We start from the raw sequence: 26923 nt of genomic DNA, 5'->3' as shown, positions 1-26923 counted from the left end.
CAATTAATGACCAAATACACAACAAAATATACTACTACTTGATCACCCAAGAAAACCAATTAATGACCAAAGAAATATGACCAAAATGTTAGTCGCGTTATAAGATACTGTAAATTAGCTACTAATAGTCACATATACACAAATTTTAGTTGTCATTTGAAAGAAATTAATGACTAAAGAAATATGACTAAATTTTGGTCGTGTTATAAGATACTATAAATTAACTACTAATAGTCGTATATATGCAAATTTTAATCGTCATTTGTAATCACAAATTTATCATTTACAATAGCCATTTATATTTTTTTGGTAGCTTCATATTCTTATATAAATGATTGATTTAGTTGTTTATATTCATTTAATTTACTTTCATTAATAATCATTATAAACAACTAATTTAGTCATTGTATATTCAATTTATTTATATTCATTATTAATCAATATAAGCTACTAATTCATTAGTTTTATATTCATTTTACGTGCTCATTATTAATCAACATAAATGAATTAGTATGATTTTGTGACTATATTAAAAAATTATCTAAAATTATCTTACAATATTCATGCCCATATAATATGAAAACACACAACACAAATGTTCAGACTAAAGTTTAATTGTCTCTTTAATTAAAATGGCCACAACCAATTAAAAAATGTCAAATAGTACAAGAGGTGAAAAGCAAGTGACTAAGCATGATCTTAAGTTTTCGAAATCTAGAACTTTACAATTTGAAAGCATCACAATGATGCACCTAGCTTGTCACTAAATTTCCTACTTAAGCCAACAAAGGGATGGGATATGTAACTTAAAAATACCAAACATCTGTGTACCAAATCTAGTAGTAAAACACAACTCTCTTGACATTTTCCTTCAGATCTGGTAAGGGTCAAACACTTATTCCTGTAGGTACACGAGTGCTCTAAGAACCTAAACTAGTTGCAGTCATGTGACTACTAGGAACACCACTAGATAAGGAACCATTGTTTGATGTTTCTGGCTCCATATAAAACTGAGCCCGAAATGTAGCTTTATGGGCATAATACACTTGGGGTACTTGTACATAATAACAAATAAAATATATGTCAAGGACAATCCCCAAATATATGAACCAAGTATATATTTATGATTTAGCATTGGAGACCTACCTATAGAAATTAAGCATATACATCTTGCATATCTGTCACAAACCAATTGATACAAGTCAATAGGAACCCAATAAAATATACAAGGCATTAATTTTTTTCTAAATTTGTTTCAATTTAAGAACAAAAACCAACTCCCAATTTTCAACTAGATGAGCACAAACATCATTTTTTTGAAACTGAAAAACAATCATTGCTCAAGAACTAACATTATTTCAAACATTAATTAAGATTTACCTTAAAACCAACTATAAATACATATCTATTTATATTTTCCATCTATAACTTCCAACTCTTATCCTACTACTTAAACATGAATTTTGCAACTTGAAACTATAAAATTTTCAATATACAACTCAAAAACCAATAAGCAAAGTAAAATTCCAAACTGATAAGAAACACACTAAAAACAAATTATAATATTTTGAAAATAGGCTGTCTAATCTACATAATGCATTAGGGGTAAACAGTATGAGGTAGAGATCTACGTGTAACATATATCGTTGGTTAAGGACTACAATCCATCGACTGTGAATTTCTTTTCATCCCAAAGAACATGATAATGGGAAGATCTACTAGTTTCCTATAAAAATCATAAACAAATATCAGTTAATCTTCCTGTCGACATGTTCATTTCTGCTAAGTTGGACAACATAATAACATCTTACCCTGAAAACATATCAACCTATTATCCAACCAAATGGAAAATGTAATATCAATGGTACCTGAGTACCAACATCGTCACAGAGGTAAAAGTCAAATTTTATTGGATGTCAAATTTTGGACTCAACTATAGTGCCTAACATATCATAAAAAAGAACCATATTCACTAACTCTTTTGTAAAATAAAAGGAAACTTACATTATAATTATGATCAATAGAGGACTATCATACACAATATGTGACAACTGATATATTCCATGAAAATTATATTCTTATCTAGAAATATGTTTCTACTCTTGTCTATAGCACTTCGATCAGGATAGTTGTTTGTAAAGTCTAGTATGGTGACGTTTTTGAACCACCACAAAAGTAACTGGAGGTTGATAATTTGGTGCAAGAGATGCACAGGCCTGAAATTACTACCACAAAGATTCGACTCACTGCATGGATATAGTCATTTCAAGATGGATAAGATGGATACAAGTATAAACCAAAAATTAGAAAAATATTGGATTTTGAACCATGAATATTGAATGTAATGTTGCAAGGGTTCTCTTATAGTTATATATAAACAACGACTTTGTACAAAATAAGGCATAACAAGGATTTTAAGATGATCTTCCTCAAACGAGAAACAATGAAATTTGATAATTTTCAAAAAGTAACCTTAAAAGCATAATTCTCTTTATGCATATCCCCAACCTTATGAAGACACTTATTTCTCTCTAGGAACTAAAGCCAATGAATACTCTTATTGATCCTACAATGAAAAAGTATGGTGCTTCCATTAATTACATATGGAATTTGGGGGTTCTTTTCCTGCCAATTTTTCACAAATTATAGTGCATGGTTCTTTGTTCATTATTTTGGATGGCGCATGAGCATGTAATCATCTAGACCCTGCGTAAACAAATATGTCATTGTGTTGGGAAAGTTGGATGGTTTGGAAAGATACTACTAGTTTTGACAATGACAACTTAATGACTAACAATTAACTCTACTCATGGAAGCTGATAAATTTATAATCTCCCAACTTTCCCTATTTTGTCTCATACCTTTATCTCTACAAACTTTATCCTTTTTTATTTCATATCTACATAAGGAAACCAAATTGAAAGTCATTCTACCTTGTCTCGGTATGAGTTCTAGACTGGTTTTGTCATCGGTTCCACAATTATGCCCTCACCTGTAAGGAGTATTATATAATTCTTAAATTTCTCAAACATAAATTATCAAATTCTCTTGCAAGAATTCAAGAAAATAATAAGTGATACATATATGAAATTCCATGAAGACTTACATGTATTTTAGAAGGGTGGAATCATAAAAGTATCCATACTTGATGAAAAGAAAATGCATGACCAGAAAAGCTTTGTGGAAGGGAAATTGATACCTCAACCTAGTTAGTTTTGTCTATAAAAAACATCTTTTGAATATCCACATAAATGAAATTTCAACTTCCAAATAAATTCAAATATTCAGAAAAGATGCCATACCTTGGTTATTTGGAAACTTTGTATTCAACTCTATTGTCATCCTAGTCACGAGAAACTACTCAATAGATCCTAGAAACCCTTCTAAACTTCCCATGTGTAAAAATCCATTCCCATCCAGACCACCTCCATTACAGGTAGTGAATTGTGCATCCAGTGGCATTGGTGGGCTAGAGGAGAACACTTCAATACTAGGCACTATAGAATCTTGATTAAAACTCATGTTTCTCATGGATGAGACATCCAATGAGGATGGTTGCATGAACACAGGCACTTCCATGACCCTTTCAAACTGACTGATGTAAACAATTGGGTCAGTTTTCAATTGGTTGCTTCAAATGCAGGGCATAAAAAGCATTGGATCACAGAAACATGTACATACTAAGAAGGAGAACATAAGCTAGCTTTGAAATCTTACTTTCCAAAATTGTCAAGTGAAAAATGTGTGATCTAGTGTGTAAGTTGAGTAGAGAGCCCAATAGAGACAACATAATGTTTCTTTCTTGTTTGAAGTTGTGGTTGTTGAATATTTAGTGAGTATGAGTGCACTCTTTCAATAATATTCTCAACACATTAGTTTCTATATCATTAAAAGTTTGTGAAAAATACACTGAATGTAGTAGCTAAACAATTATGAAAAGCTAGTTCCATGCCAAATCCTAGTTGCACGCATCAAATGCTTTACAAAATTCATTTGTTCAAGTATGGAAAAATTGAACATAATTAAGGATGGTTAAGTACTTATTAAGCTCAAGTCTTGGTGCCTCTACTTTGTAAATAAATAGAGATAGGAGGTTACCTAGTTCCCTTTCCATCACTATGAGGTGGTGTTGTTTTTCAAGAAAATGGTTGAATAACAAGATCTGCTCTTTTACTTTCAACCATATGTAGTAATTCCTAAAAATTTCATGATTTTCCCTCTCAAGTCTTTGCCACACTATAAAATTCAGTAACGATTTTCATGTCAATTTTAATGACACAAGCAGAACATTTAGGTTTTTTAGAAGACTAGCAATTTTATCGATCATGCCTTAAATGCTTTGATCTACATTTATTCATCCACATTAAATAATTTTTCACCAAGTTAATCAATAACAAACAAATCACTTCCTCATCTTAAATCATGTTGGTTAAATTATGCACATTCATTACCTATTCTACTAGCCTTCCAATTTGTGTTTGTGCCAATAGTGCACTTTTTGCAAGTTAGGTTCTTGTGATGCCCAACCTCATATGAGGTTATGGGAAAAGGAATGTCATATGTGACAAATGAAAAGGGAGTAGAGCTAGAATAGTTAAATGACTATTAGCTAGACCAAAATAAATAGGAGAGAGTTCAAGTTGTAGATAATTCATTGCACAGGTTAATAGTGTCTTTATACAAAACTTGCAAAGAATATTATGTATGAGTGCAAGTGTGTAAGCCTAAAAATTACAAAAGTTATTTTCTAGAAAAAAATGAGATGCTTGATAGTTATTAGACATACCACTTGATTGTGATCAACAACTCCAATATAATCCAAGCATAGGGGGATTACATTTCCCAAATGGAAATTAGTTGCATTAGTTCCTCTAATCTGTAAACTGCCGTGGATATTCTACTGGACAGTTCGCCAAAATAGATCTAATAATATTATATTAAATTTTTAAATTCTACACTATTAGAGTTTTATTTAATTTCTAGATCTGTAAAATTAACTGCAATTAGTGCACACATGTAAAATTAATTCAAGAAGAAAAGTAGAGAATGACAAAATAAGCTCACACACACATAATACACAAGATATGCTCCCTGGGAAACCCTTTCAGGAGAAAACCCAACTGGAAGGTGAGGCTGCTTCGCTCTCTTTCTCTACCTGTAAATATGGCTGCAGATACAAAGAAGTAATGTCTGTGGCCCGTGGGCTACTACAGTGCACAAATCCTCTGTGTGTGCTCTACCTCCTATCTCTCTTGGCTATCTTTGCTCAACTATTAAACAAAATATTCTCAAAAGAATAGAATGCCTCTTCCTCCTAGTGGCCCAGTTATAACACAACCCGATAGCCTTCTAGTGGTTAAGATTGACTACATCAACTCTTAAATAGAGTTACAAAATAGACTCTTCTAGAGTCTTTTACATAAAAAACACATGGTTGGCCCCTTTTCCATGAATAATTGGGGTTGACGTGACATCCTCCCGAACTATAGGTGTGAAAACATGAAGGTCAACTTCTGAGTGGCATAAATTTTGCATACAGACTCCGATTGACACAATTATTACCCCATTGGAAATATCTCAATGTGTAGAATGGCATGAAAAGGTGCTATGCTTAGGTGAAAAAGTTTTACCCCCCAAAAAACGTCATTTGATGCCTCAAAATGCTCCCGAAAGGTTTTAGAGCCCATTTCGCCAAACTGGGTCCCACCATAAAAAAGGTCCCGTGAGTTGATTCCTCCACTTTTTCCACTCCAAATGCATCGATATGGATGACAAACAATATAATGATCCAATTTGGATCATCCTTAGTCCATAATATCCAGTAAGAAAAACACATTAAAATCGCATCACTTTCACAACTCCATACAAAATCATTAGAATACTATAATATCTTCAACTAATTTTTGTAACAAATTTACCTTTGTAAACACACCTATAGTTCAATGCTTTTCCATGAATATACCACCTGTTTTCATGTCATTAAGTGTCATTTCCTATTGTATGGTTGTAGGTAACATGGATCACTACTCGATCTTGAGAAGCAAGATCAAAGGAAAGGAAGCTCCTCCTATGAAAGGTTGTCGAAAGGCATGGGCCACACTAAATGAAATCAACATAATATTTCCTCATATGAAGTATGAGGTGGTTGAATAAAATTGAGTAAATATGAATGGAAGTTCCTGGAATGAAATTTGTGAAGAAAGGAAGGAAGAGATCGTGAGATATGCAACCATGGTAAAGGAAATAAACATCTGAAAGACCAAGAATATTTGACTAGGAAATCTCCCGGAAATATATGAAGACTCTGATGGAAGTCTAAAAAAGATAGAGACCCTTGACAATGGATACCTTTGGGAGATATATCAACATGCATGCAGGATGCTGACGCAAATTAGAAGATGTCATGATAAAAGACCATCACAAAGGTAATTTTGATTTAAGTATTCATTTCTTATTTTTGAACAAATATCTAGATGGGCTTATGCATGACTACGAAAGGGAAGAACTGTGTATGTGTTCCAAGAGGACCATGTACAAGGATGTAAGATCCTTTTGAAGAAGATAGAATGGATAAGGAAACATGACATGAAGCAAGACTAGATGTAGTCTAATGGATAATTTTTTGATGAAAGGAATGATGGCGTGACTGACTCATGGATGAAAGTTATGGATGGTTTGTACCCTATGAAGAAATCCCAAAATATTAAGACTCCTTGACAAAGAAATTCATGACATCGAAGGAAGGAGTTCTTCAAGCAACTAGTTGTCCCATCATCTCCACTTGAAGAGTTGTTGTAGGTCCCTAATTAAGAGGGAGCCTAGAAACAAGTTTCTTACTTGGAAGAAACTTGGAAATTCCTAAGCCAAGAGGGAGATTAAGTACATTCCTTCTATAGGAATGAGTACATTCCTTTATTGGAATACATATTTCATCCCTAATTGAGAGGGAGAGATAGACACAACATTGTGGTCTTCACTTGGGAAGACAGAATGAGAGGATTTGGTAATCATTTGGAATCTGATACCCTTTGAGGATGAGATAGGGAATCCAAGATAAGATTAGTCATGGAGGACCGATATTCTTTGATGACTGGGGAGTCCAAGATAAGAATAGTCCTCATGGAACACATCCTGGGAACCTGGGTGGGGTATGTTCTGAGACAGACAATGATGAGAGTGTTTATGAATCATTGGTCTCGCCAACATTGAGCTCAGATATGTGGAGAGATAGGGCTGTTAGTCAAGGCCTTGCTATGTAACACTGCTTGTTGATATGATGCTATAAAAATGGGTTACCAATCTGATTCTTCTTATGAGAAATTATTCAGATTGAGAATGACCAAGTACCATTATGAATACCTACTTAGTTAAGAGGGAGTGTTTAAAAATGTAACTAGGTTTGGTCTTCATAATGACATGTAATTATGATCTTTGTAAAAGATGAAAAGAAGAGAAAAATTATTTTTGTAATGCCTTTCTCCACAGGTTTCATGAGCAATAGTTTTTAAGTAGATAACTCCCATTGAGAGCCTTAGGATTTGTCATTAAAGTCAAAGAATCAATGTCATGTATGAAGAGCCCTTCTTGGGTACATGTCAAATGTATATGAGTCAATTAAGATGTCTAGAATCCCTCCAACGACAAGCACTAGTTCTACACTTCATGTCGGCCTTAATATGCATAGCAAAATCATGTTGGCTCACCTTATATGGAGACACATCATTCTAAATGATAAGTCGACTCATATTGATGGGAAAACAACTATATATAGGTGTGAAGGCACTTCACACTACATAGTTCAAAATTCATACATATCTGTGATTTCAGATAGTAATTGTAGAGTTTGGATGAGAGAGAAGAAGGAGCTCGGACAAAGGTATAGAGGTAGAGTTTTGGGTGTTGTCAAGGGAATTTAGATGGGTGTATCACAGTGGAAATGAAAAAGGGATAAGAGACAAGTTCATATTGCATCACGGTCATGTATTTCGGTGTCATGAAGGAAGCCTTGGTACTATCTCAGAAGATATGATTGAGTCCTCACAGTGATTATGGTTTCAGAACTATGGGTTCATAACTATCTCAATATTGATGATTACAGTACTACAGTGATAAGGGTTCCATATACTGATAGGAAGAAGAATTCCATTACAATTAGAAGTAAGGGATCCATTTCAGTTCAAAGGATGACTATCACCAAAGCAAGTTCTCGAGAATAAGACATTGAGAAGGAGATCTCGATGTGGACACGGTGATGAGATCTCAATGATAACTATGTCTTGATGCAAAGAAGGATGAAGAAAAAGTGGATTCGAGAAGAAGAGAAGACAATCAAGAGAACTAGTGTCTTGGTCTTGGAATGGCTAATAGGTCAAGGGTCTTGGTCTTGGTATTCATCGATTGGAATCTCTATAAGAAGATTTTGTGTGAGTTTTCCTCTCAAAGAGTGAGAGGTTTTGGCCCTGTCTCATAACCTACATCCTATGTCTCTTGTCTATTTATGTTCATGCATTAGTAGAGCATGGGAATAGTAGGAAATGGAACTTAATGACATGGCAAAATGCGGCTATTCCTAAATGGGCAAGAGGCTTAAGCCTAAAACATATGGGACTTGTGAGTTTAGCTCTAGCTGCCAAGATGGTGTCGAGACTACTAATGTAGCCTAAATCTCTTTAGAGAAAGATTATTAGGCACAAGTCTCTAGCTGGAGCAGAAGCATAATCCATATTGGATCACCCCTTGCTACCCAAAGGCTAAAATATTTGGAACACCATGATTAGGTGCGTTCCACTCATCTCATCTCACTCCAAGGTGTTAATTGAATGTTTTGAAGGGAAAGCCAAGCCCAAGTAGGGGGGTTTGTTATCCTTAATTCTAGCAGCCCTATCCTTGGAAAAGAATAATTTGAACATCAGATTTACCCACGTAAAGAGAAAATCTAACCAGGTGCATAACTGAGATGCCAACAAAGATATTCAATTTGAGTCAAGTAAGGTGTTAGAACTAGATAGATTAGACATTTATAAGGAGATGGATTGGAAAGATATGAATTGTACTGAACAGGATGTGCCCTAACGAGCACCTCAGGTACGTTTCCAGACTAATGAGAACAAGACGGTATCAACATCAATTCATATCCAGATCAACATGGTCAGTGACTAAGCGCAGAATTAGTCTTACCCAAATCAACATGCTTCTCCATGGTCTTAATAGATCCTAGCCCAATCTCCTCCTTCGAAGCTACATATTAACTATATCTTCACCAATTCAACTACAATTACATTTTGGGACACACTATCAGATCCTCTCCATGTCATGGGACTTTGGAAAAGGACTTAGAAAACTTTGGGAAGAAGAGCTGCCATGGTTAGTGGTTTTCTCAAGCACATGAAGTGGAAGATGGAACTAGCAATGAGGGATACGCTGAAGCTTGTCGAATCGAGAGCTTGTCTTACCTTCATCCATAATGGGAGATGATAGAGTAACATGTAGAGGATACTTCTGACTATTGCAGGTAGTAGATTATGATGTTTCAATCGACTATTCTAGTCAACAAATTATGCAGAAGCATGCAGAAATATGGTCAAGAAGAGATCAACCAAAAGACATTAAGATTACTGACTGGATTTACAAAACCATCTAAAGATTTTAAGAAGAGTATACTGCATATAAAATAACAATAATAAAATGTGTGCCTAATTCAATCCACCTCTATCCATTGACTTAAGCTTAACCCAAACCTTAGTCTCAACTTAGAATTACAACAGACAAAGCCTAAGATTCGAAATCGCTTTTCGCAGGCCCATATACCAAACTATAAAGGCATCCATATGACTTCGATTTAAATCACATAGAAATACCCAAAGGCACAACCATTTCAAATAGATCCATGTTGAGCCATCTCGTTTCTAAGATTAGACATAGAGTTAGACTCGAAGTCAACCTAGACTCACGATATACACAAGCATCTATCCGACACACTGAACATGAAACACATATATCCGACATAGATTTATATATCCAAAAGAGATGAAGATCACAGGATGGATTTAAAAAATAATCTAAATCTTCTAAGAAGAGTAGATCATAGAGAAAATAATAATAAAAAAATGTGTTGCTAATAAAAGAAATGATACTTCCGTTGAAGTTGTTTGCACGGACGAACAAATGAATGATCCTGTTTCCTTCAACTAAATCTACCATGATCCATCAGAATGACCCACACCTCAAACTTGACCTACACTAAGACCCGACAGGGGTCAGATTCAAAATCGCTAATACTTAGAAGAAATTGATTAGAAGATTTCCCAGCTAGACCGACTAGTGATCGGTTCTGGTACTCCAGTGGTCGAACTTCTGAAAGAAGACGGATCCAAAGATCTCAGATGCATTTGAGGAGGTTAATCTCTAAGTTTTGTCATGGTTCATTCTGCATATTTTGTTGTATACCTAGTTCCCTGTAGTTGTTGTTTAGGATCGAGGTTATTGTGTAATTAAGCTTCCATTTTAGATGAATGATTAGGGTTATTGTGCAATGAAGCTTCCATTTTAGATGAAAAATTAGGGTTATTTTCTAATGAAACTTCCATTTAAATGAAGGATTAGGGTTAATGTGCAATGAAGCTACTTTCTATCTTCTTGCCTATGGAGGCTGCTGTTGATAAGAGATAAACTTCAATGCAAACAGAATATTGTGGTTAGAAGAGTTTCTGTACCTTCTTCAGATGAAATCCAGCGTTCTAGGTTTCAAACTCCATACAACTGCGCTCAAATTTCCTACCTTGTGAGGCTTGGCTAGTGCTTCTATAGTCCATAAAATCAAGAAATTCGATGCAATGTGTCTGAGATCCCTATACAGTCCACAAGGACTTTAAATTTGATTTTGGAATATACCCATTCATTTGGGAATTTTCTATCCAAATATAAGGGGTGGTTAAGTACACAACACATTTTCTTCCCCCACACTTTAAGAGCAGATAGGTTCCCGTGGACTTTGAGGGTGCGTTAAACTTATTTTTCTCAAAATACTCCCTTGGTATAATTGAGAGGATTTATTATCGAGTTTTCAATTCAATGTTGACTGCAATCCATTTGCTTTTCTTTGAAGTCTAGTTCTGATGCCTTGAATTACTGCTTTCGTTTTATAATTTAAACCTCCACTGAATAAATATTAATTTCAACAATCCCTTTTTGTGAAAGTTTTTCCTTGAAAATGGTCTCAATCCCTACAAATACTCTACACATGAAGAGAAACCATAAGATATTTGTCACAATTAGAAACGACAACAATTACTTTAGTTTAAACCACAACAAAAGATAAATTGAATTCCGAGGCTACCCCTATCATTCATTTTTAAACTAAGTATAACAAGTGGACCTTGTTTTGGCGTATTGACGAGGAGGGTTCAGATCTAGGGGTAGAGTATGACGTGTTAAGGTGACTAGACATCAAAATGATCTCAAAAGACATTGTTAGTGTCCTATTTACAATTTTTTTTTGAACTATAAATAATCAACAATATGTTTTAGATCCATTTTAACTTTCAATCTACCAAGCCTTGAGAGGGATCAAATCTCTTTTTACTCTAAAAGAGGTTTTCAAATCAATAAATTTGATCCCTCTCGCCCCTTGGTAAGTCTCGAGTTAAGATAGATCTAGGTTGGTTTAATTTCCCCCCTTTAAATAAGCTATATTACACATGAATACCATACCCTGGGTCAATACCATGGAGTAATATCATGAACCATTTTTATTTAATTTTATTTTTGAAATTTATTTTTAACTTTATTTTTATGTAATTTGACTTAGCCAAAATGTTAAACGTTACATTAAAACATCTCTATCATACCGGGCTGGAGAGCATCTCTCGGTGCAATAACTCATTGTTTACATAGTCCATAAGTCAATATGTCACCATATAAGTATCAATATATGTCTTAGAGAATAGTTACATTTCAAAAATCTACAAAAACCATCAAAACATCTGATCTAAGATCAGAGAGTTATAAAGATAGTATCTGAGACCAACAAATTAGATATGCTAAGATATTATGAGTTGCAAACCTAACATAAAAACATGTACATTATCCAAAAGATAAATATATCCATCAAAACTAGAAGCCCCAAAGCATAAAACCGATCCAAGAGAGATCATCAGCATCCCTGTGTCAATGTCCCTGAAAGACCATCCTGCCAGACGTAAAGAAGTGTATGAAATGACATCGTAAAACATGTCAACAAAAACCATGTCTAGAATTAAATCATTGATTGCGAAGCACCAAATGAATCATATATAGGAGAATTAACCTCTTCATTGTATATTGTTGTTTACAAAGTATGTATAGTATATCTCACCAAATGGAAGCTTGAGACCATATTTTGACAGCTTGTTAACAACAATGTTGAATTCTTGGTGTGTATGAGAAAAAATCACCTCCTTGAACTGTTTAATAATCACCTGGATCCTCCTCATCCAGTTGTATAAAAGATGCAGATTGAAAGATGTATTTTTTGTTGCTCAATCCACCCTTGTCTAGGAGTCATTGAATACCTCTAGCATCTCAATATCAAACCTTCAAGCACAATATAATAATCTACAAAGAGAAAGAACTTTTGTGTGGGTATTAGACCCCTTGTCGCCATTCCAACTAAAATGATACATTGTACCCAGTAAAAAGGATATGTATGCACCACATCCACACATCACCTCCTTTGCGGCTCCATCAAAAAACCCACACAAAATATTATATGAGAAAGACAAAGGAGCGATATGTCTCACCGATGATAATTTGCCTCCAAACCTCGCTTCTATGTAAAATGCTACAATCCTAATGCATTGACTCCTAATATTAGGATTAATGTTCTCAAATATTAAAGAATTGTGACTCCTCCAAATACTCCACATTATATATAATGGAAGAGGACCAAAATCCATGTTATATATAATCCAATCTCGAAGGCAGTCTTCCAATAAAGAGAAATTCCAATCCACTTACATATTCAACAAATTTAAAACTCCAATCCAAATTGATTTGGAAAATGAACACCTTAAAAATAATGACCTTACCTAATGGGAAGACACTTCAAGGTAAAAATGGATCACGATAGTCTTAGATAGTTTTTGGAACAAAGATTATCTTTCGAAGAGCAACAGAAATGGGTCATAAAGATGTTGGGTTATGACTTTGAAATCGTCTACAAAAAAGGGAAGCAAAATGTTGTTGAAGATGCATTCTCAAGAAAGGATGAGGATGTGGAAGCATTGTTCTGTGTCATTTCTATTATCCAACCTGATTGGAAAATTGAAGCAAGGGATGAATGGAAGAATGAAAAAGAGGCGTGGACACTCATTTAAAATTTGCAGCAAGATTACATGTGGAGAAAGGGGTGTGGAGTTTTTCACTAGAGTGAAGCATAGTTTTGATGAAGACTGAATGGGTTATGGACAATGTTAGGCTCCGATATCCTTGTGAAAATGAAAAATAATATTAAATATAACCATGAATATATTTTTATTCACATGATGTATATTTTTGAAGTACATATATTGTCACTGTGATAAACCCTTTGAAGATACACAACTACTCATCAAATATGTTTTTTTAGATGAGTTGTTGGTTTCTTACTATTAGATCCACATGAAGGAGGAGGAGTTGGTGGATTATGCATTGGAGGAAAGGGTTTTCAACAAATTTGGGCTAGCACAAGTATTTTATCCATTCACATTTGGAAGTTAAATCGAAAGGTCACCATGCCTCGGTTTTTTAGCCTACCAAGTATTTAGAAAGCAAAGTTAATAATTTGATAGGGAAGTCATCTAGTGATTTATAGGCCCTAATTGCTCCAATCACGCATTGTTCGAGTCCTCTAGTTTTGGCCAGCCCAGGGTTCGAGGCCATTTGTGAGGGGCTATAAAACTCTTCTTGGGGTTCTCTAGCTTTGAGTTTGGTTTCCCTTTCATCTTAGAGATCGGAGAAAGGCATGTAATGTGTTATGGCTTTCTTAAGGGTTTTAGAAATTTTAGAAGTTACAACTTTCTCTGATTTGTTTTTTCTCTTGTTGATCTGAGAGGCTCATTCTAAAGTCCAGTATGATGTGTAACATTATCCGTGCATCATCAAAGTTGAAAATTTTCTCATCTTGGTCAAAATAAAAATAAAAATGAAAAATAAAAAAAATTAAATAACTATACAAAACATTTAAATAATGTCAACTCATAAAAAAATTTGCATGTGAAGAAATTGGATACCTCTCGGCTCATGTTAGATCCGTATTTAAGATGGATCTATGCTAGTCCTAATTCATCTCAAGTGCCATTGGCCTTGCCCTCCTTGGAGGAATTGGTGAAGAAGAAACTTGCCCCGATGGTGAAGGAAGGTCAAACTGATGTTGAGAATATCTGAATCCATCTACAATGTTAAAATTTAGAGACAAAATGGTATTCATAATTTTAACATTATAGATGGATTCAAAGATCCCTTTGTCTCTAAATTTCAACACTGCAGATGGATTCAAAAACCCCTGTAGTGAAATGAAACACTTTAGTATCAAAATTGCTATTTTCCATTTTTGGAGTGACACAATTAAAAATGAATAACATAAATGACTAATTCATATACTTGTTGTACTTATTATTTGGTCATATTTTTATTCTTGGACTATAGTAGTCATTTATGTTAATCATTAACAATTTTTTCACTTATGATCTAGTAATATATTTTATTCCTAGACTAAATTAGTCATTTTAGTTAGTCGCTTTTAGTTTGGTCACTTATTATCTAGTTGTATATTTTATCCCTAAACTAAATTAGTCATTTCAGTTAGTCATTTTTAGTTCGGTCACTTAAAATTGCTCAAATTTAGTAGTAATTCACTTGAAATAATTGTGGTCACTAACTTTTTTAGTCATCTAGTCACTAATTTCATCATTTTCTACTAGTGAAATGTGATGACCATAGAAACATTTGAGTTTCTCAAATTCACCAATTTGAGACCAACCCTTACTATACTGGAACTAGTTGATAGATCCAAAATTTAGCTTGAGGGAATTCTAGAAAATGTTGTGATTTCAATGGAATCCTAGGAATATTTGGCTAATTTCCTAGTGTTGTAACCTAAGACATGCACATGAGGACACCCCCTGGTCTTGGGTAGGTCGTGGTTAGCCACTACGAATGCATTCATTAGATGCAAATCAGGTTTTAGGATGATATATGATGGAAATACTACAAAGAACCTCATCCTCTACCCTCTAACCAAACCAAGTGTTGATTATGAAAGCCCTTTATGGTCTGAATTTGAACCAAAAGGGGATGATGAACAACCATTCCTCACTATTGGTAAGGCCCTATATTTTAAAAATGAAATAGAGGATGACACAATTAGTAGTTTTATTACTAACCCCTCTGTTGTGACTCAACTGGTATCCCAAATTTTAAATTCCATAATTAGTGAACCCAATTTGGTTGATACGCTAATGATCTTACTATAGAAAATATACCAACTTCCCCAAATCTTAAGAGTGTGCCAATCAAAATTAAGCCTGGAAAGACTTGAAAGATTAACCCAAATTTATCTCTTAAGCAAACAGAGAAGTTGATGAAGTTGTTGTGAATCCATAAAGAAGATTTTGCATGGGATTATACAGACATGAAGGGCATTCACCCTCATCTATGTACCCGTCATATTTACCTAAAGGATGGCTTCCATCCTGTTAGGAAACCACAAAAACAACTGAACCCAACTCTGAAGGATATTGTTAAGGAAGAAATAAAAAAATTATTGAATGCTAATTTCCTCTATCCAATCTCTGACTAGTTGTTGTGCCTAAGAAGAACGAAAAATAGAGAATCTATGTTGGTTATAGGGAGTTCAATCAAGCCACTTAAAAGGACCGCTTTCTATTACCTTTTATTGATTAGGTCTTTGATATGCTATTTGGTAAGAAATTGTTTTCATTTCTATATGGGTTTAGGGTTACAATCAAATCCAGATTTCCCTTGAAGACTAGGATTAAATAACCTTCACTTGCACCTAAGGTACATTTTCATACCAATTCCTTCCTTTTGGACTTTGTAATGCATGAACTACCTTTTAGCGAGTTGCTTTAGGAATATTTTCAGATCTGGTTAATGATTTCTAGAGATTTTTATAGATTATTTTATGTTGCATGGCAACAAATTTGATCTGGCATTAGCTAATCTTGAAAAAGTGCTAGAATGATGTAAGCAAACTCACCTTTCCTTGAGCACTGAAAAATGCCAAATGATGATGAACTAAGGAATTGTGTTGGGACAATATATTTCTACTATAGGGATACAAGTTGATCCGATGAAAATTGAGGTAATCTTGAAAATTACTACTTTGAAAACACAAAAAGAGGTAGACATTTTTCTAGGGTATGCATGTTATGATAAGCGCTTTATAGAGACTTTTTATAAGATAACATCCACATTTTTTGTGTTACTTTAAAAGGATGTGAAATTTATATGGAACAATAAATGTAAAAATGTATTTGTAGGTCTAAAAATGTGTATCGGAAATTCCTATTTTACATGGAACTAATTGGACATTACCATTCCATATTTCTACAAATGCCTCTGACACTTCTATTATGGTTGTGTTGAGACAACAAAAAGAATATAAGCCCTATGTTATCTATTATATTAACATGAATTTAACCCCTGATGAATTGAACTATATGGTAATTAAAAAGGAGTTTCTTGTTATTATACATGCGATCAATAAGTTTCAACATTACATTGTAGGATATCAAGTTTTTGTTGGAAATATTGAGAGAGGCAGCAAATCAGAGTTTCACGAATTATTACAATTTTATACTTTTAATTTGTTTAGCAATCAATCATATGAGCAGAAACATAAAATGAACAATCACATATAAACATCAAGCAATGACAGCATTTAGATTTTAGGTGGAAACCCATAAAGGGATGAAACCACCATTCTTCTTCTTCTCTTCTTAAATATTTCTTTACATATGTTCATTGGCACTGAGAAGTAGGATGCACAGAATCCCTTGCATTATTTTGCTGGTACCCACCAATAGGAAACACCCACTCCCTTTCACTGTTTCGTTGGCACCAACTAGCATGAAGCACCCACTCCCTTGCTCTATTTCGTTGACATCCACTAGTAAGAAGAATCCACTCCCTTGCATTCTTTGGCTAGCACCAACCAGCTAGAGGCACTGACCCCATTAATTAACATGGACCTCCATTTCATCCATTTTTAAATTAGTTCCACTCCCTTTAGCACAAATTCAAAACTAATACAAAGTATTCAAGAAATCTCTTCACTGTTCAACAATACATCATCAATATCATTTAACATTCTTACAATATAAACTATGAACAATTGACCCTGTCAATGTATCTTGTAACATTAGTATTCTAAGTCTCATTCAACCCTATCATAACACAAAGTACATTCATATCCTAGAAAAAACAATTATGATCAACACTTGTTCTACCATCAACAACATGTTGTCAATACACCTACCATTGTCATGCACACATCCCTGAATTTTGAAAAATATACAATAGTTGTCATCAACACACTTTCTCATTCAACAATCTTTAAACCCTTGCCATCAATCACAAACTTTGTTTGCAACTCTTTATACAATATGACAACTAGTCCCTGTCATTACAAATTACTTTGGAAAGGAAAATTTTTATCAACATATTGGTTGCAATACCAACCCTAACAAAAATATTCTTTGATATGTAAAACAAATTTCTCAGCAGTAGTCAAAGAAAATTGATTACATAAAAATAAAATCAAAGAATGGAAACAAGCTATGTTCAACAAATTCACACTATAAATTTGTCCTCGGTATCAATCATTCTAGTGACACAATGGTTTTCAAAAACTGAATACAAGCTCCATTATTTTAATTAGTTCTTACTTTCAACTAGTAGCAACACAACATACCCCTGTCACAATATTGTTCTAGACCCGTAACATTAATGAATGGTCAAAGCATCCTTGCCATCTGCAATATATCCATTTTCAATAATACAACATCAATATCAAAGAGAAAAATTGACAAATCTACCATAAAGTCAGATTATGAGTGCAATAATTAGATCAATATTGATCCTTGACATCAACAGCTCATTATCTCTAGCAATCATCAAAATGACATATCTCTAGATTCCATGAACTTTGCTTTAGCAACAAAAACATCATCAAGTGCCATCAGGCCTAGCTTACAATATCAGTATTAGCAATCATTCATGTGAAGCAAACAATACTAATCTTGGTTAGAAACATATATCCTCACGAACAACTTGTTATTGGTACCACAATAGAAAACCCTCATCAATAATAATTGCAACAAATTCAATACAAAAGTCCCTGTTTTCGGCCGAATAAGTCATTCTTGCGGACAAGACCGACCTCCCTAGTATCTAATGATATCTAGCGACAAGCAAACCAAACAAATTCTATCTTTCTCTAAATATGTAATTTATAAGTAAAGGCAAACAAGTGTTTTAGGCCTACCTCGGGTCCAGTGCAATTTTGTGGAAGCCACGCTCTGTTGATCCAAATGAGCTCCTTTGTATAGATATGCAAACACAAACAAGCACACACATTAAATAGCACCTGAAAAGCCAATATAATAAAGCATATTTATCATGATGATCAATGAATTCATGAAACAAACCATATAAGACAATTTATTGAGAAAAATGAATCTGATTGTATTAACTTTAATCAAAGAAGAACTTTACAACCTTGATGCCTTGATGTTGTACAAGCTCCTCCCAGGGTCCAGCAAGAATCTCCTCTACTTTGACAAGTTTCACTCTCTTCCCAATAAAGCCAAAAGGTATGTAATCTCTCCTCTCAAGCTTAACTAGGAAGTCTCAATTCCAACAGCATTTACCCTAAAAAATTTTCAGCTTCTAACCTCACCAGCAACCAGCCCAATGCCTGAATTTATAGTGCAATGGAGGGAATTTACTAGGTCCACCTTCAAAGGGATAAAGCCCTCCTTCAAAGGGATAAGCTCCTCTCATCAAGGGATTAGCTCCTTTAGTTTTGGGATGCATGAACCACCTAGGAGCGAACCATCCACATCAAGATTCCTTCTAGAATCATCCAGAATTAATCCAAAGTGAGTTTTTAAGAATAAACTTGCGCCTTTTTGACTTTCACAGGGGTCCGCACCCACTCCTTTAGAGACAGAGCAGGTAGGTCTGCAGGTAACATGAACAAGGGGTGCGGGACCGCAGGTAACAGTAAGAGAAAGTGCGGAACCAGAGCTTTATTGATTTTTAAAGACTTTCTCTCATTTTTAAAGCTTGACATGAAGAGCTGAGGTTTGAGACTTGCTAAGGAGGACAGTATGAATGATGATAGACCCATACTGACTGCAAATAGTCATGGTGACAATATTTTGTGTAACAGATTGCCCCCTAAAGTGCGAAGTCTGTAGTAGATGAGGATTTCATTTATCATCTAAGAAGAGTGAAGTACTTTATCATTTCGAGGATCATCTTGTGGAGAGCCCGGTTGGAACCTGTAAAAACATTCAAAACAAAATATATATATGAGATCATATCATCGCTGAGGTAGGCATTCCCATACTCAAATCAAAACTAACTAGAAAACTAACTACTACTCTGATATAGGAATGATCTTGTAATACATTACAAGTATAGACACATGTAGACACAGTATGGACGCAACCATCTGCTTATGAATAGTCTACTGTATAATGAATACAAAATTCCTTGCAGCCTGGATGGTGGAAACTAGATCCAGGGTCTTGATTTCTACTTCCCGAAATAGTACGATTCTATCCATGTGAATGAATGTGTCAAAGTTGAACATGGTAGAAACCACTTGATTACCAGTCAATGATGTAAACTATTAACAAGTGTGAGAGAAACCACCAGTAATGTCAATGGTCCTCAAAGTACTCAGTACAATCCATGAGATGTGAATAGATGTGTTGATGTCGAACATGTCACGGAATCCTTTGATCGAAGGTCAATGATGCAACCTATCGTCGAAGGCGAGAAACCTGCCATTGAGGCATGCAGATCCCAAGGTACTAATGATTTCTAGATCATCTTTCTAGATAATGAGCTGAAGTCGATAGAAAACGATCCGTCGTAGGCAAGCCCACAACATGAAATCATAGATCAAGTTTGAAGAAATATAGTTGCAAGGACTGACTCAGGGATGGTCAAGATGGATGACAGATATTTTGCAGATGAATGGTTTATTTGCACTGACCTCTTGAACACATAACGACACAACAGATGGTTTGGTGACAATTGACCCAAAGTTAATACCCAGAAACCGGCTGAAGAATTTCAATATGGTTTGATCAACTGTTAGGCAAAGGATTTCCCAACCTAGGTGAATAAAAAGTGTCGTGTTCAAGAGTGGTTACAAAGTATGACAAACAGGCTCATTTTTCTCTCTTTTCCCCCACCATTTCTGGCAAGTACCTCTTTATTTTTAATAAGCTTGAGGAGGATAACATTTGCTTGATTATAAGCTCATCCTTCGGATGAGTCCAACTTAGTTTAAATTTGAACCCTAAGAAGGAGTGGTCTGTTCCTGTTTGTAATTGAATAGGTCCTTTATTGTTAAATTTTAACGAGTCGAGTATAGGAGAAACTCGACGTTTTTCAATTTTAGGGAGTCTGAAGAAACTTAAGAAAACTCCATGGTTGTCCTTTTTTGTAAATTTGTGTCTCCCAAGCTCGAAAAAGTATAAAATAATACTTGAGAGAACTGCTTGATCATTACGACCAAGGAGTACTTTTCATAATTAGTGTCTCTGATCCGAAAAAGTAAAAAAGTGACCAATGACATGTCGTTTTATAACCAATATAGAATTTGAAACGACAAAAATCCGGCAATCTTTTCATGTTTTTACGGTCAGAAAAGGGCTGTAAGTGGACCGTTTGTTTAGTTCCGTTTTAACGAGCTTAAAAAGAAAAACTTAGCAATCTTTTCATATTTTAGGAGTCAGAAAAGAGCTTAAAGGTGACTCTAATGTTTTTTGTCAAAAATGATCAATTTTGCCTGAAAAATCCGTTATCCTGCACAAAAACTCAAACATTACTCATACCTGTTTAAAATAGATAAAAATGCTTCAAAAGTTATCTCTTTAAAGTGAAAAGTAAACAAATTAAAAACTCATTTATTCAAACAAACTTATAAAAAGGGCTACTGTAAATTCATTTTTACCGTTTGACTTCAAAGTGAGAAAAGAGAGCTTTTGGTCAGAAACTTCCCGTGAAGATTGCGGAAAATCCGTCCGTTGGAATCGAAAACCGTCTCCTCCAGGTAATCCACATCATCATACTCTTTCATTTAATCCGTTTGAAATTTGTTTTTAGGGTTTTATTTTGTTTTTTAGGAAATTTCTAGGTTAAAAACCCGGGCGCGGGGGTCCGCAGGCATATCATAGGAAACCTGCGGACCCCGACTTTTTCGTAAAAGGAAAAAGTCAGGGGTCTGCACCTGCCATGAAGGCAGAGTGCGGACCTACGCACTGTCTCTAACAGAGAGGGTGCGTTCCCCGCAGAAAAGGTTTTTAAACCTAAATTTTTCAAATTCCACCCAAAAATTTTGATTTTAAATATTCTAATCTGCCTTTTTACTGAATGTAGGGTTAACATCATGTTTGATTGGCGGGAACAGGAGCACGAGGATGTGGATCTCACCACGATTAATCATCAACCTTCGATTGATGCCTTGAAGGCATGCGGTTTATACAAATTCTGGGCCATACCTGGCATGAGGGCCCAGGTGGACTTTTTGCAGTGGCTGGTAGACAGGTGGAACATACAGGACCAGTGTTTCTTTATTGGTGGCCACCAGCTTGAAATGGAGCCAGAAGACATTTACTTTTTGACTGGTTTGCCTAAGAGAGGTGAAAATTTGACTTTCTTCGGGACTAGGCCAGGTGGCCAGTCTGTCGATAGCCTCTGGCTAGAGTTTTGCAATGACCAAACTAGAGACAAAGGGATTGATATCAAAACCATAGCCCGTCTTGAACTCAAAGTGATTTCATTTATTGTTACCAGACTCTATGGAAGCACAACACTACATGTGGCCACTGGATCCCAAATGCGGATGGCAGTAGACTGCTTTCGAGGCACCATCTTCAACTGGTGCGAGGCTATGTTGGCTAATATAAAAGGCCAACTGACTAGAGCACAGAACGAAGAACTGAAGACCTTTGGATATGGTGCTTTAGTTGTGAGCTTTGGTCTAGAGAGGGTCCCAATGTTGGTCCCACATCATCTTACCGTTGGAGCTGGACTTCCCCGAGAGCCAAAATTGATGCGTTGGGTTGCAGTTATGGCCCGTCATCCTGAGGAGGGAACAGAAGTCGTTCGATTTACTCCTGAGTATTTTCATTGGTTGGAGAACCAAGCTTTTGCTATTCAGGACTTTCCTTATGCTGGAGTAGATTATCGTGGTGACCCAGACATGGCTCTTCCACCAGGAGAGCAATGGGATGACTCAGGTAAAATCATTTTCAATATTTTCTAATTTTTTTTTTTTTTGTTTTTAAACCGTCCGAAAATTGATAGTAAAAAGTTTCAAATGCAGATGTAGGTCCACGGGGACCAACCACTCTCCGACCCTATGAGAGGAAAAAGTGAGCTGCAGCAGCACCAGCCCCACAGGACGAATTTACAGAGACCTTGGCCGAATTGGAGAGTCATCTAGAGCGTTTGACAACAGACATTCCGGAGACCAGCATAGATGACATTCCTCTTAGGCTACAACGCTATGTGATTGGGGTCCCAGGACCTTTCAGGAGGTTCCTTTGTAGGGTGGCTCGTACAGTGGTTTCTTATCGTGATCATCACCAGTGATAGGATGATCGCCTGTTGTAGACTCATATGACATTTTTATCTTTTTGTACTATCATTTTTGCCGATCATAAGGTGTTTTTCAATCTATGATCGAAGAAGATGTATATTTGACACACTTCTATGCTATACTATATCACTATTACCGGCTTATCTTGTAAAACATGTTATGGAATGTATTTAAATTTACTTGTATGATTATTGCAAATGTCTACTTAACATTCAAGAAGAAATTGCATCTGCTAATGTATTTAAATATCTTGTAATATGCTGATATTCAATATGGTCAAATTCACGTTCCAAGAGATGAACTCTCGAAAATAATCTCAATAACACTGGATTTATAATGGCATACACTCTATTAATCTGTAATACAACGAGTTCAGAATCTAACCTCACAATCAAACTCCGAATCCCAAATGAGATGGATTCAGATAATAACTCAATCACTGCACTATACTCTGCAATGTTGTTCGTTGTTTGACTGAGGCTTACCCCATGCATAGATACCAACTCATCAGAGGGAAAATAGATAACCCAAGTTGCTGGAGAAATGTTCCGTGTATTACGACAAGCACCATCAGCAAAACCAATGTATGTTTGGAGAGACGTCGACATCTGCAATATCAAGGGTAAAATCAAGATAAGCAGGAATAATGACAAAAAACACTCTCTAAGCTAAGCACACTTTTTAATCTAAAACACACCAGCTAGAAAGAAAACTAACCTAACTAAAAATATCCACACCCAGATTTAAGCATAATATCTCTTCAGGTAAAGACCATTTCTAGGTTTACCTAAAGAGACCCCGTCAAAGTCTACCAATTCATAGGCCCCTTTTGCCAGCTTTCGCTTAACAACATAAGGACCATGCCTCATGGGTACGAATTTTCCAGTGCCTAATTTATCATTTGCTTGATCGTACAATAAGACTAGGTCCCCTTCCGAAAAATTACGAGGGGTAACATTTCGATCATATTGAGCTTTAATACGTTTGGCATGAGTTTCGATTGCTAATGTAGCATCTCGTCGATTCTCATCTAGCTAAGCCAAGTACAACAAACGTTTTTCCTCTTCGGAAGTGTCTGGAAGTAATTTTATGGCCATTTGCAATGACAGGATTTCGCATTCAATGGGTAACACAACTTCCAAACCGTAAACTAGTTGGAAAGGTGTGAAATCGGTTGACGTTTTTACTGAGGTTCGATACGCCCAAAGCGCTGAAAATAACATGTTATGCCAATTCGACCTATGAATCCCAATGATTCGTCAGATCATGATGACTAGAACTTTGTTGATGGCTTCAACCAGACCATTGGCCTGTGGATAATATGGAGTTGAACTATCGTGACGCAAGCCAAGTTGGTCTGTAAGTTCAGTCATCATAATATTTCGAAAATGACGCCCATGATCAGTGATAATCACTTGTGGAACACCAAACCTAGCAATTATATGATTGAACACGAAAATCACAGCAGTTTTACCGTCTGCCTCAAGTGTAGGCATCGCCTCGGCCCACTTGGTAAAATAATCTACCGCAAGGATGATATACACATGCCCCCCGACCGAGTGAGGGTTACATGTAATAAAATCGATACCCCATTTCGCAAAAGGACCGATGGCAATTATAGGGTGGAGAGAAGCAGGTGGAGTGCGCATCTTTTGATCAAAAAGTTGGCAGTTGTGGCATTTTCAGACCGCGTTAATACAGTCTTTAAACAAAGACGACCAGGAATAGCCAACGCGCAATATCTTTTGGGCTGTGGCAAACCCAGAAATATGACCACCACACGCTCTAGAGTGACAGTCATTTAGAACCCTTTCAACTTCCTCATGAGTTAAACAACGTCGGAAAACAGAGTCCGCCCCACGACAATAAAGTGTATCTCCAGTCATTTTGAATTGTTGGGACTGAAATCTTATTTTTTGACGTTCTGATCTTGAAATTTCTGGCCGAAAGGATTGGGTTTGGAGATGATATTCCCATACCATGGATCTAAAGTGCTGATTAGAAATAAGGATTCGTCCGAAATGGGCTCCTCTGCCACAGTCTCAATGTTAGCACGCGGGAATTCACACATCAACTCCGCAAAAACTAAAGATTTCTTCGACTTAGACTTTTCAAATTCTAAGTCGAACTCCTGAAGGATCAAAATCCATTTGGAGTACTTGCCCCTAGCAATTGTTTGGTCAAAATATAGATCATAGGGTTGCAATCGGAAATTACTGTAGTTTTGCGTAGTAAAATGTAATGACGAAAACGTTTGACAGCTTGAACAGCTGCCAATGCCAATTTCTCCACATGTGAATATTTTAGCTCAGTTGGATTTAAGGTTCGACTAAGGTAATATATCACATGTTCACTACCGAATTCATCTCCCTGAACTAACACCATTCCGATGGTGGAATGCGAGGCGGCGAGATATAAGAAGTAGTCCTGGTTGTAGTTGGGAGGATGCAATAACGGTGCATGGGTCAACGCATGTTTTAGTGCATCAAAAGATTTGTCAGCTATCTCATCCCAAAATAATGGAGTATTCTATTTCAACAACCGGTAAAACCGTTTGTGATCTCAGCGTAGTTAGGAATGAATCAACGTAAAAAGTTTGCTTTCCCTTTCAAACTTTGGAGTTGGCGAAGACTCGAAGGAGGAGGCAATTTGACAATAGCTTCAACCTTCAAGGGATCTACGCGAATGCCAGCTTTCGAAACAACAAACCCCAGTAATCGACCCATTTCTATACAGAAAACACACTTATGTGGATTCAACCTAATTCGATAATGCTTGCACCTCATAAAGATTGGTCGTAAATGGATGAGATGATCAGCTCGATGTAATGAATGAGCAGGTAAATCATCGAGATAGGGTTGCACAATGTGCTTGATTTCATGAAACACATAAGACATGGCTCTTTGAAAAGTTGCCTTGGCATTCTTGAGCCCAAAAGGTAATTTGCAATATGAAAATGTCCCCCATGGACAAATGAAAGCCGTTTTTGGTTGATCAGCAGGTAGAATATTTATTTGATTGTATCCAGAAAAACCATCCATGAAGGATAATAGTTCACTGCCGGCACAATCATCAATGATTTGATCGATATAGGGAGTTGGGTAATTGTCTTTTGGACAGGCTCGATTAATATCCCTATAATCGATACATATTCTAATTGTTCCTTGCTTTTTGTTAACAGGAACAATATTCGATACCCAATCCGTTAACGGAATTGGATAAATGAAACCTACTTTAAGTAATTTTTCAACTTCTGCTTTTATAGCAACAACTTTTCACGGGTGGATCTGACGCAAACGTTGCCGGACAGGTTTAGCATCCGGGTAAGTTTTGATTTCATGAACAAAAATTGCTGGGTCAATTCCTGGCATTTCCTCATATGACCAGGCAAACATGTCGTGGAATTCTTGAAATAGGGCCTTATATGTTTGAATTTCATCTTTCGTACAAGAGGCACCTATATGAATGTTTTCAACAATTCCAGGCTTAACCGAAATGTCAATAGGAATAGTTCGAGAAATATTTCCCAAATTTAACTCAGAATCAAGATTTTTCATTGGATTCTGAGGTTCCTTGACATAGTCAGTCATAAAAATAGATGAAAAATCGTTTTTAAAGCGATCAATCTTAGGTAAAAACGAAGATCTATGATGAAGATCCTCCCATGGTAAATCATCAACACACAGGATTTCACGAATTTGTTCATCTGTGTGAACAAGTTCAGAAAACGTTGTTAAATCTGAGTTTGATGTTGAAAGTGATTCTTCATGGACCACATTCATTAAGGCAATTTCGGTTGAAGAAGAGTCGGAAAACGACTGTATGGCCTGATACGAAATTTCATATGGACTCAAAGGCATAGCATCATCAAATGAATCTATCTCGGATTCGGAAGGTACGATCCAGGGATCATCATAAACAATAGTATCTGATGAAATCATATGAATGGTTGCAGTAGAAGGCGATATGTTTAGAGGAGGAAAGGGAAAAGTTCCTAGTAAACCAGAATCTTTAACTAGTCCTACTCCAACATCCTTATAA

General features: G+C 35.7%; 1 pseudogene; it reads right to left on the bottom strand.

Moving 5' to 3' along the window:
* Positions 1-836: 836 nt before the first annotated feature.
* The window catches only part of LOC149187208 (protein argonaute 1B-like), a 70550-nt pseudogene continuing 44463 nt past the window's right edge, over positions 837-26923 (bottom strand).

This window comes from Pinus tabuliformis, chromosome 3_1 (assembly GCF_031772625.1).
Source record: "Pinus tabuliformis cultivar Carrire ecotype Pingquan chromosome 3_1, CPIR1, whole genome shotgun sequence".
Classification (NCBI taxonomy): domain Eukaryota; kingdom Viridiplantae; phylum Streptophyta; class Pinopsida; order Pinales; family Pinaceae; genus Pinus; species Pinus tabuliformis.
This window is presented reverse-complemented; position numbering and strand designations above follow the sequence as displayed.